This window comes from Panthera onca, chromosome B1, assembly GCF_046562875.1.
Source record: "Panthera onca isolate mPanOnc1 chromosome B1, mPanOnc1 haplotype 2, whole genome shotgun sequence".
NCBI lineage: Eukaryota > Metazoa > Chordata > Mammalia > Carnivora > Felidae > Panthera > Panthera onca.
The window spans coordinates 44,313,589-44,326,274 of NC_138342.1; the positions used below are offsets into that span (position 1 = coordinate 44,313,589).

General features: G+C 34.6%; 1 protein-coding gene across 5 annotated transcripts in view; it reads right to left on the minus strand.

Moving 5' to 3' along the window:
- CLOCK (clock circadian regulator) overlaps window positions 1-12,686 on the minus strand; it is a 127,425-nt gene that overhangs the window by 102,052 nt on the left and 12,687 nt on the right. The window contains exon 1 of one of the 5 annotated variants that reach the window (XM_060654980.3): window positions 10,750-11,923. The exons of the other annotated variants lie outside the window; for them this stretch is intronic. The gene's annotated coding sequence lies outside the window, so the exon portion shown is untranslated. Of the gene's footprint in view, window positions 1-10,749; window positions 11,924-12,686 lie in introns of those variants that run through there. 5 annotated transcript variants of the gene reach the window in all.

Here is a 12,686-nt window from a genome sequence, read left to right on the forward strand (position 1 = left end):
ATGCAACTACTGTACCTAATTCTACCACAAGAGCGATACACAATACATAAAAAGAGTGGCTGTGTTCCAATAAAGCTTTATTCACAGATGCTCAAATTTGAATTTCGTATCATTTTCATGTCACAAAATAGTATTCTGTTGAGATTTTTCTTCCTCCAATCATTTAAAAATGTAAATGCTACTTAGCTCATGGGTCATACAAAAATAAGCAGCAGGCTAGACTTGGTATTTTGCTGACTCCTGATAGGCTTGCTTGTAAGCTAGAGTTGCAGTGGGTGACTGGCCCTTCTTTACCTCAACCAACTAATTCTTTATTGCTCAACTTAAAATGTAACAGGAAATAACTTATTTTACTTTTCATTCACTTGTAAGTCACCCTGTTTATCTCAGAAGATGTTTTAATTCTTACTCCTGAGTAGTAACTTTGAAAAATTTCAAGAGTTTGTGAAAAGACAATACTTTACATCTGGATATTAATTATCTTACCAATGAATAACTTTTTACTCCTCAAAAAAATTAAAATTCTAAAGGTACCAAGGCAGGTAGCAGGTCATGCTTTAAATAGTTTTATAATACTCCATCTTATCTTGTCAGAACACTGCAAACCTCACTGTACCCAATAATTATGAGTTATGCAAAAAAAAAAAAAAAAAAAAAAGCATGGCATACCTCTGAGCTCAAAATGAAGACTGAAGATACCTAGTGAAACTCACCAGTTCTAAAGGTTCATCTAAGATGAATGTAGAATGTTCTGAAGAAATGTTAAACTGTGATAGAATCAGCTTCTAAGTTTCAGCAACTTTACAGGAAAAAATTAAAATAAAAATTCTGGAAAACAAGTAACAATGTCTCTAGTATTTTTTTCCCATCCATGTATACAGCATTAATTGGGGCCTCCTATGTGCCAGGAATTGAGGATGCAGCAATGAACATGTCAGATGCCATCAATCCCTATAGGGAGCTCACTATGTAGAGCAACTCCAAATGGGATGAAAGCCTTATGGGATGAAAGCCTTTAAGAATCATGATGTTGTGAGGAGAAAGCTGGCAGAAATACAAACCAGTCTGGTGGGAATTCACTAGGAATGGTCCCCTAAAAGTGGGGCATTAAATGCAAACATGAGTAGGATCTGGCCAAATAAAGCAAGGCAGGAGGAAGAGAAAGTGTTCCATCCAAAGGGAATAGCAAGTTCAAAAGGCCAGATATAAGAGAAAATGTGGCATTTGTGCCGAAGTAAAATAAGCCCATGTGGCTGGTCAGAGTAAGAAAAGAGATGAAAAGATCATTCTCTGAGACAAGATAGATACGGGAGGAAATTAAGAAGTGAAGAAATTTGCCTTGAGTCACAGAATCATACAGGCCTACAAGGCAGAACCCATTTTATTTTATTTTATTTTATTTTATTTTATTTTATTTTATTTTATTTTATTTTATTTTAATTTCAAAAAGGTATCATCAAAATGTGATAAATCAATCAAGATGGAATTCCAAATGTTCAACTAACCCACAGGTTTCTTTCTCCCTCTCCTACTACTACTAAAAAGTAGTTGAAGCACAAGATACTTTATCCCCAAGCGGGATGGGTGTCCATTAAGTTTGAAGACACTGTATGTAGAGTCACATATTCTTGGAGCAGAATTTTGAAAGTACTTATAATACCAGCTTTCACATTATTCTCATGTGTTGCTGGTGGGAGTATAAATTGGCACAAACTTACAGAGAACAATGTATCAATATCTTAACAAAACCATAAATGTCTTACCCTTTGGTCCAGCAATATAGTGGGTTATAAACATTTTAAAAATAAAACAGGATACAGAAAAAAAAATTATAGTATAAGACAGCTAGTTATTGTAAGGGTATTTCTTGAAATTTTTGTTTCAGATCTGTTTCTGATTATGTATGTGTATACATACACATATATACACATACATACACACAGACACACACACACACATGCTGGGTCATAAAATAAAATATGTTTATTATAGGCTATAGTCAGAGAAGTTTGAAAGCCATTGTTTCAGCTCAAAAAGACAGCCTTAGACAAAGGTACAACCTGATACTTTGGGAAGGCAGGGTTCAATGCCAGGAAATGAAGAAGTAAAAGGAAAATAAAGCATATAAGGAGACAAAGCAAACACAAGCTAGTCCAATACCAAGCTATATAGATCCATGGGAAAACTTGGCATATTTGGAGTGAATGCAGAGAAGAGGAAGAGAGAGAAGTTATCTGATCAAAAAAGTGACAGAAGAATCCAGCAAAGTTGTCCCAAAAGTATTAATTTTTAAACCGAATTCCAAATATATGTTTTCCTCATAACACATTATTTTCTTTGCTAACTTTTTAAAGGCAAATTTTAAATTATATATGTGGCTGACACTTGTGGTTCACATTATATTTCTATTGGACAATGCTGGTTTGGACCTGGAGCGCTATTTTTCTCTTTGCATTCATCTGTTGATTTGTCAAAGAGACGTGAGATATCTTCCACTGTCATTTTTCCTCTCTTCACCACTTTGGACAGAAATGAAAATTTCTGAATTCTCAACTGCATTCAGTGAAAACTAAAAGGGAACCTACAAACATGGTGTGTCTCCAAGGTTCCTTTATAACTTGTTGAAATATGATGCAATAACTTGGGTAATGTAAAAAAATTAAAAACTGAAAAACTGGCACAACAGTGACAATTCCCCCCCCCCCCCCATATCCTATCATCCCATGTGATTCCATCATTCTTCTATTTTCATATCCTCTTTTTAGGGAAGATGGAAATAACTAATGAGTCATGAGGAAATAAAATATTTAAATGTAAATGAATACAAGACAGAGTAAGTTTTATTCAATTTAAAAACAGTAAATTTTGCCTTTGTTCTTTGGAAGACCTCAAAGAAAGAATAACACTCTGGAAATACTAGTCCTTACAAATAGCTAGAAATGCTAAAAAAAAAAAAAAAAAAAAGGATAATACTAAAGCCAATGGATATTAACAGTATGTACACTAAGGGCTAATCAAAAATTGGTAAATAAAAAAATTAATAATGCACTCTTCTTGCCTATCCTATCAAACTGTATCTCAAGGAAGGCAAAGAGACCTAGTTGATGAGAGTTAGTCCTTCCAAGAATTTCAGCTAATAAGAACAAAAGAAATGAATTACACAGATGGGCAATAATCATCAATAGATGTTAAAACCATTAGGAGAAAAAGTAATAGTGAATTTCACAATATATGACAATGTCACCATCTGTATGCACTAATCAAGCTTAGCATCTCCAAAAGTGAGAAAACCAGATATTATGTACCTCCTGATGTAACATGTAATACTCAGTACTTATGTGTCAAATATTCTTGTTGAAAAAGAATCAAAATAGGATCAAACCTTTAGATCATATATTCTTAACTGGAACAATATCACACCCAAGAGGTAAAAAGATCTTAAACAGTAAGTTAAAACAGTTTCTTATCCTCCAAAGCACAACACTATGATCTGTCCCCTGGGTCTCAGGAAGTAGACAGACAATGAAGTAAAAAAATTTCTAAAAAGGCTCTTTAAGGGGACAATAATGAAAGAAAACAAAAAGTTAGATCAAACTTCTAGTTTACATTAATACTGGAAGGGAATAAGTAAAATGACATCAGGAAAAAGCAATGAGACAAATCCAGAATGGGAAATATTCTATAGAACAACTGATCCAGTTCCTTCAACATGGAGGGGGGAAAAAGATAACAGCAGGGGAAGTGGGGGTCCATCAATTTTTCTAAAATTTAAAAGGACTTAAAGCCTTCAGTTTTAGAAATATACTCAGAAATACTTACAGATCAATGACATGTGGCATAGGCTTCAAAACAATATTAGGAAAGGATGAGTAAGAGTATAGATGAAAAAAGACTCAGTTATTAAAGCTGGGTGACAGATGGAAGTTCATTATTCTATTGTTCTATAGTTTAAAATCTTCCATTGAAACAAAATCATGAGTTACTTGAGAAAGATTCTGCTTAAGGAATTAGAGCAGAACTACAAACATACAATGGAAAATAGGAGCTAGAAAAACAACTAAATAAGTACACCAATTAACCCTGGAAGAACCAGATTATTTAGGGTACAGAAGAAAACTCAAAAACAAAACAAAATATCGAGACACTCCTGAAGAAACTGCATTGCATGAAACAAAACCAGGATGCTATATATTTAGCAAACAGTAATACAGATTTCTACACCAAGAACTGTTATAAATGCTATACAAATACAAACTCCTTTATCACATCAAGCGACCTAAGATTATTAAGTGGTGGAGCTGGGATCTAAACCCACACAGTCTGGCATTCTGGTTCTATTGCATAAGCCTGGAACTACTATACCATGTTGCTTTTTGAAATGATACAAGCAGAAAATAAGCTACTGTAATATTAACAATGTACTTACAGACATTCACAGAAAGGCAGAAACATATAGTTGAAGGCATCTATCAGAATACATAATAAAAAAAAAAAGGGAGAAAACATGAGAAGAGATAAATGACATAAAATCAATCCAAAAAGCCAGCATTCTGCTGGTGGGCATTTCAAAATGGGAGAACACAGAAAAACCAAGAAATATTACCAAATCATAATAAAAGAACATTTTCCATACGGAAAGGAAGACACATGCATTTCAACCACAAAGGGCCTACCAACTCGAGAGTCCAGAAAGAAGAACAAAAAATAACTCATACCAAGACAAATAACTAGAAGAGTCCAAACTAGAAAGATAAGATACTAAAGCTTCCAAGCAGAGAAGGAAGGAGTGTAAGTCACAGAGTAACATCAGACTTAGCATCTTGACCCAAACAAAACAGAGCAAAACCCTTAAGTTCTGATGGAAATTAATCTGAATCTAAATTTCTACACGCTGCCAAACTATCAAGCAATAATGAGCAGGCCAAAGCCATTTTCAGACAGCAAGAATTTGGAACCTTGTACACTGGGATTAATCATAAGCACCTTGTGTATTGAAGTTAATTTAGGACACATTCCAGCCAAAAGACAGAGAATGCCATAAAAGAGACATATGTGGAATCTAAGAAAGAGTAAATCTAACCCAGAAATGCAGGAACATCTCTGAATGGTAAGACATACAGGCTTCCAAACCTATCAAGACTGAAGCAGGAAGGAGGAGGGCTCTAAAAGGGGTGTCTCCAGGAAAACTAGAGATTCTACCTAACAAATAATATATATTATGATTCAAGTATGAAACATCTGAGGAAATGTAAAGGTATCTTTTTCTCCATCAAGGAAAAAGGCAATTAAAGACCATAATGGTGGAAGATGAACAATATAAAGCAAACTAGTAAGAATATAAAGTCAGAATATAAAGCAAACTAGTAGTATGATTTTGAAAAACTTACTAATTCTAAGATCAGCAACCTAACCTTGATATCAAATTTTTTTTAACTAAAAAAAAATTTTTTTTAACGTTTCTTTATTTTTAAGAGATGGACAGAGAGACAGAGTATGAGTGGGGGAAGGGCAGGGAGAGGGAGATACAGAATCCAAAGCAGGCTTCAGGACCCGAGCTGTCAGCACAGAGCCCAATGTGGGGCTTGAACTCCTGAACCATGAGATCATAACCTGAGCCCAAGTCAGACGCTTAACTAACTGAGCCATCCAGGCGCCCCTGATATCAAATATTTTATTTTTTGAGTTCCATTAGAATCATGACCTTGGACCCACTGAGAACAAAAAATAACCCTAGCTCAATGATTAACTGCAGTTGATTGTGTTTAGCTTTTAAAATCAACCTACTGACAAGCCTAAATATGTTAATTCTTGTTACAGAACAGAATGAGATTGTTCATCATACACCTACTCAAATATTAAGAAAAATAGGAATGGAAATGAAGGAGCAGAAGACACAAGATGGAGAAAAGGATAAAAGTCCTGGTGTTTTGTTTTTTTTTTTAATTTTAAGCAATCTCTACACTCAACATGGGCTCAAACTTACAACCCCAAAATTAAGAGTCACATGCCCTACCAAATGAGCCAGCCAGGCACCCCAAAAGTCCTAGTGTTATCTTACATAACAGGGATTTAAAATACAACATTTGCCCCCCCCCACCCCCCCCAGGCTCAGTCAGTCAAGTGTCCAACTTCAGCTTAGGCCATGATCTCATGGTTCATGGGTTTGGACCCCGTGTCGGGCTCTGTGCTGACAGCTCAAAGCCTGCTTCAGATCCTATTTTTCTCTCTCTTTCTGCCCCTCCCCCGTTCTTTCTCTCAAAAAAAAAAAACAAAAAACAAAAAAAAAACAACATTAAAAATAAATAAAATGCAATTATCTAAGAAATTCAAATATTTTAAAGTTGCAAAAATATTAATATAAGAATGAAATATAATTAAGTTTTAAGCTTTGGAATACAGAGAGAAAAGAGATTACAGACAGTATAAGCTAAATCCTCATCTTTTTCAGCAGGAATTCAAGAGACATAAATTAAAGTTAATTAATCAAGGTGCACCTGAGTGGCTCAGTCAGTTAAGCATCCGATTTTGGCTCAGGTCATGATCTCACTTGAGTCCTGCATCAGTCTCTGGACTGACAGCTCAGAGCCTGGAGCCTGCTGTGGATTCTGTGTCTCCCTCTCTCTCTCTACCTTTCCCCTGCTCAAGCTCTCTCTCTCCCTCTCTCTCAAAGATAAGTAAACATTTTTTAAAAAATTTTTAATAAAAAAAATAAGGTTATTAATCAAGAAATGAAAGCAGGTCCCAAAGGAAGAAAAACCCAGGACCAGATGGCTTCACAGGAAATTCTCTAAAACATTTAAAAAATTAACACCAATCTTTCTCAAAGTGTTCCAAAGAATTAAAGAGGAGGGAACATTTCCAAACTCATTCTATGAGGTACCAGTACCCAGATACCAAAACCAGAAAAAGACACAACAAGAAAACTACAGAGCAATATCCCTGATGAACAGTGATGCAAAAATCCTCAACACAATACTAAGAAACCAAATTCAACAGCACATTAAAAAGGATTATGTGGTATGTATACCTAGAATGCAAGGATGGTTCAAAATATGAAAATCTATCAATGTAATATACCACATTAAGAGAATGAGGGGGAAAAACACATGATCATCTCAACTGATGCAGAAAAAGCATCCAACAAAATTCAACACCATTTCCCAATAAAAACACTCAATAAGCTAGGAAGAGAACTACCTCAACACAATAAAAACCTTGTATGAAATGTCCACAACTAACATCAATCATAATCAACAATGGAAAACTGAAAGCTTTTCTTCTAAGTTTAGGAACAAGGCAAGGATGCCCACTCTCATCACTTCTACTCAACACACTGCTGAAAGTCCTAGCTAGAGAAATTATTAGGCAAGAAAAATAACATTTCCTCTTTCATTTCTGATTTAGAGTCTTCCTTTTTCTTAGTCTAGCTAAAGTTCTATCAATTTTATCTTTTCAAAAAACCAGCTATTAGTTTCATTCATCTTTTATATTGTCTTAGTCTCTGTTTCATTTACCTCTGCTCTCATTTTTGTTTTCTTCCTTCTGCCAACTTTAGCCTTAGTATGTTCTTTTTCTAATTCCTTGAAGTGTAGTTAATTGTTTGTCTTTCTTTGTTCTTAATCTAGGTATTTATTGCTAAAAACTTCCCACTTAAAACTGCTTTTGCTACATCCCATGTGTTTTGGTACCTCGTGTTCCCATTTTTGTTTAAGCGATAGTTTACTCTTGAACACAGATTTGAACTGCACAGGTCCACTTACACATGGGTTTTTATTTTTGTTTTTTGATAAATACAGTACTATAAATTTTCCCTATGATTTTAATAACATTTTCTCTCTAGCTTACTTTATTATAAGGATATAATATATAATACACAAAACATACAAAATATGTTTCAATCAACTGATTATGTTATTAGTAAGGCTTCCTTCCGGTCAACAGCAGACTATTAGTAATGTTTTTAGGAAGTCAAAAGTTATCCATGTGGTACATCTGAGTAGCTCAGTCAGTTAAGCATTCAACTCTTGATTTCTAGCTCCACATGGGCATGGAGCCTGCGTAAAGATTCTTTCTATTTGTGCTGGCTCAAGAAAAAAGAAAAAAGAAAAGAAAAGAAAAGAAAAGAAAAGAAAAGAAAAGAAAGAAAGAAAGAAAGGAAGAAAAGAGGGAAAAAAGTTACATGTGGATTTTTGACTCCCACACTGTTCAAGGGTCAACTCTATTTTGATTTCCCTTTTATGTTCTTTAACCCATTGACTATTCAGGTAGGTGTTATTTAATTTCCACAGAACTGTGAATTTTCCAGTTGTCCTCCTGTAGTTTCAAAACCCTATGGTTGGAAAAGGTATTTGATATGAAATCAATCTTCTTACGTTTGCTAAGGCTTATTTTGTGACTTAAGATATGCTCTATCCTAAAGAGTGTTCCATGTACACTTGGGGAAAATGTGTATTCTGCTGCTGCTGAGTGGAATGTTCTATTCTATGTACAAGGTATATTTCATGTTTAGTGTTTACTTAGTTTCTGTCAAGATGATCCATCCACTGTTGAAAGTGGGGTATCAAAATCCCCTACTATTATTGTATTGCTGTCTATTTCTCCCTTAATTATATGTTATTTTCTTAAAATTTTTAGATACTCCATTGTTGGGTGCATATATATTTATAATTATTACATACTCTTAATAAATCAACTCCTTTTTCATTTTAGGACTCTGTCTCTTGATATAGTTTTTGACTTAAAATCTACTTTGTTTGCTATTAAGTATAGCTACTCCTGCTCTCTTTGGTTTCCATGTGCATAGATAATCTTTTTCCATCCCTTCAATTTGAGCCTACATGTGTCCTTGAAGCCAAAGTGAGTCTTTCATAGGCATCATATAGTTGGGTCTTGTTTTTTAATCCAGTCAGCCACTCTATGCCTTTTGACAAGTAAATTTAATCCATTTGTATTTAAAGTAATTATTGACAGTTAAGAACTTACTAATGTCTATAGTTGCACCAAAAACCATAAAATACCTAGGAATAAATCTAACCAAAGAGGTGAAAAATCTATACAGTGAAAACTATAGAAAGGCTGATGAAAGAAATTGAAGAAGACACAAAGAAATGGAAAAAGATTCCATACTCCTGGATAGGAAGAACAAATATTGTTAAAATGTCGATACTACCCAAAGCAATCTATGTATTCAACGCGATCCTTATCAAAGTAACACCAGCATTCTTCACAGGGCTAGAACAAATAATCCTAAAATTTGTATGGAACCAGAAAAGACCCCGAATACCAAACCAATCTTGAAAAAGAAAACCAAAGCAGGAGGCATCACAATCCCAGACTTCAAGCTATACTACAAAGCCGTAATCATCAAGACAGTATGGTACTGGCACAAGAACAGACACTCAGATCAATGGAATAGAATAGAGAACTCAGAAATGGACCCATAAATGTATGGGCAACTAATCTTTGACAAAGCAGGAAAGAATATCCAATGGAATAAAGACAGTCTCTTCAGCAAGTGATGCTGGGAAAACTGGACAGCAACATGCAGAAGAATGAACCTGGAGCACTTTCTTACACCATACACAAAAATAAACTCAAAATGGATGAAAGACCTCAATGTAAGACAGGAAGCCATCAAAATCCTTGAGGAGAAAGCAAGCAAAAACCTCTTTGATCTTGGCTGCAGCAACTTCTTACTCAACACTTCTCCAGAGGCAAGGGAAACAAAAGCAAAAATGAACTACTGGGACCTCATCAAAATAAAAAGCTTCTGCACAGCGAAGGAAACAATCAGCAAAACTAAAAGGCAACCGACAGAATGGGAGAAGATATTTGCCAATGACATATCAGATAAAGGGTTAGTAACTATCTATCTATCTATCTATATATATACACACACACACACACACACACACACACACACACACACACGCTGGAGTATTACTCAGCAATCAAAAAGAATGAACTCTTGCCATTTGCAACTACGTGGATGGAACAGGAGGGTATTATGCTAAGTGAAATTAGTCAGAGAAAAGACAAAAATCATATGACTTCACTCATATGAGGACTTTAAGAGACAAAACAGATGAACATAAGGGAAGGGACGCAAAAATCATATAAAAACAGGGAGGGGGACAAAACAAAAGAGACTCATAAATATGGAGAACAAACTGAGGGTTGCTGGAGGGGTTGTGGGAGGGTGGATGGGCTAAATGGGTAAGGGGCATTAAGGAATCTACTGAAATTATTACTTCACTATATACTAACTAATTTGGATATAAATTTTAAAAAATAAAAAATAAAGTTAAATAAAAAAAAAAAAAAGAACTTACTAATGTCATCTTATTATTTTCTGGCTGTTTTGTGTAGCCCCTTCATTCCTTTCTTCCTCTTTTGCTGTCTTTCTTTGTGAACTGATTTTCTATAGTGGCATGCTTTGATTCCCTTCTCTTTATCTTCTGTGAATCTACTGCAGGTTTTACTTTGTGGTTGCCATGAGGCTTACACAAAACATTTTATGGGCATTAACAGTCTATATTAAACTAACAACTTCAATCACATACGAAAATTTTATTCTTTTATGCCCCCTCCCATACTTTATTTTCAATGTTGTAATTTACTTTTTATATATCCATATAAATTGTTGCAGCTATAGTTTTTAATAATTTTGGCCTTTAAGCCTTTATACTAGTTAAGTGATTCACACACATTACATTGTAAGAATACTCTGAATTTTGACTGTATACTTACCTTTACCAGTATGTTCTATAATTTCATATAATTTTACGTTACTAAGTAGCATCTTTTCATTTCAGCTTGAAGAATTCCTCTCAGCATTTCTTGTAAGTCAGGTCTAGTGGTGATAAACTCTCTCAACTTTTGTCTGTTTGGGAAAGTCTTTACCTCTCTTTCAACCCTGAAAAACAATTTTGTGGGGTAAAGTTTTCTTGATTGGCAGTTTTTTCCTTTCAGCACTTTGGATATATCTTTACATGTTCTCCTGACCTGCAAAGTTTCTGCTGAGAAATCTGATGATAGCCTTGTGGGGGTTCCCTTATATGGGAATTTTTTTTTTCTCTTGATGCTTCTAAACTTTCATGTTTGACTTTAGACAGTTTTATTATAATGTCTTGGAGAATATGATTTTGGTTTGAAATTTTGGGGTGATCTATTATTAGTTTCATGAACTTAGATGGCCAAATCTCTCCCTAGATTTGGGAAGTTCTTAGCTATTATTTCTTTAAAAATTAGACTTCTCCTTTCTCCCTCTCTTACTCTGGGACTTCAATAATTCATAGTTCAATAGTACCTTGTCATTCCATAGGCTTTCTTCACTCTTTTTCATTCTCCTTTACTTTTTTTTTTTTTAATGTTTATTTATTCTTGAAAGAGAGACAGAGCACGAGCAGGGGAGGAGCAGAGAGAGCCACCCAGGTGCCCCATCATTCTCCTTTACTTTTACTCTGCTGATTACATATCAAATGACCTGTCTTCTAATTCTTTCTTCTGCTTGGTTGAGTCTGCTATTGAATCTACTAAAATCTTCAGTTCAATCATTGTGCTCTTCAACTATAGGATGTATTTGAATGGTTTCTATTTCTTTGAATTTCTTTTTGATAATTTGCTGTGTAATGCTACTCCTCTAAGGGTTTATATTTAATCCCTATATGTTTAATTTTTTTTCTTCACGTGTAAAGCTTACTTGAATTGTCAAACTACAATATACTGACAACTGCAGAGGGTCAGGCTGTAAAAACTGGCTTAGCCAGTCTACCTGGGAAACTGGGAATCTACTACAATACTCATTCAACAAATGACACTGTATACTAGTCTGCCTATATGCTTTCAAGTAATATTCTCAGATTATAGGGCAAAACTTCTTTTATCTTTACCCTAACCCTTTCCTGTATTTCCTCTCTCATGGTGACTTCATAAAAAGATGTAATAATATATTTTGAAAAATTATAGTTGTGAATAAATCATGCAGTACAAAGTGGTATCTTGAATATTAAGCAGTACCTTAATTATTTTAGTAAAAACTTTGTACGAATGTCACTCCTTACTATTGTTTAAAATATTCCCTAGAAACTCCAAAAGAGAAAAAGTCTTTGAAATAGATCATAAATCTAAATCTTTAGAGGCTATGAGTACATATTTTGATTTTTATTTCCTGGCCCATTTAAGTAGTGCTTTTGTTGTTTGAAAGGTATTTAACTTTTTTTTTTTTTTAACTTTTACTTATTTTTGAGACAGGGAGAGAATGCACGTGAGCAGGGGAGGGACAGAGAAAGAGGGGGATGGAGGATCTGAAGCAGGCTCTATGCTGACAGCAGAGAGCCAGATGAGGGGCTTGAACTCACAAACCGTGAGATCATGACCTGAGCTGCAGTCAGATGCTTAACTGACTGAGCCACCCAGGCACCCCTAAAAGGTATACATATACGTGATTTTTAAAAAATAGTACAAAAAGGCAGCATAATGGAAAGGCAGCATGCCCAACTGTCCCTACCTGCAGTCCTACTCCCTAGAAACTATCACTTTCATCGATTTTTTATATTTCACTTACTTTTATATTTATCTTCATAATTATACATAACATGTTCCTGTCTTTATTTCTTGAGTAGCATCAAATTACCTATTGACTCCTCGTTATGAAAGAGGATTTAGTTCACTTATATTATCTTCAA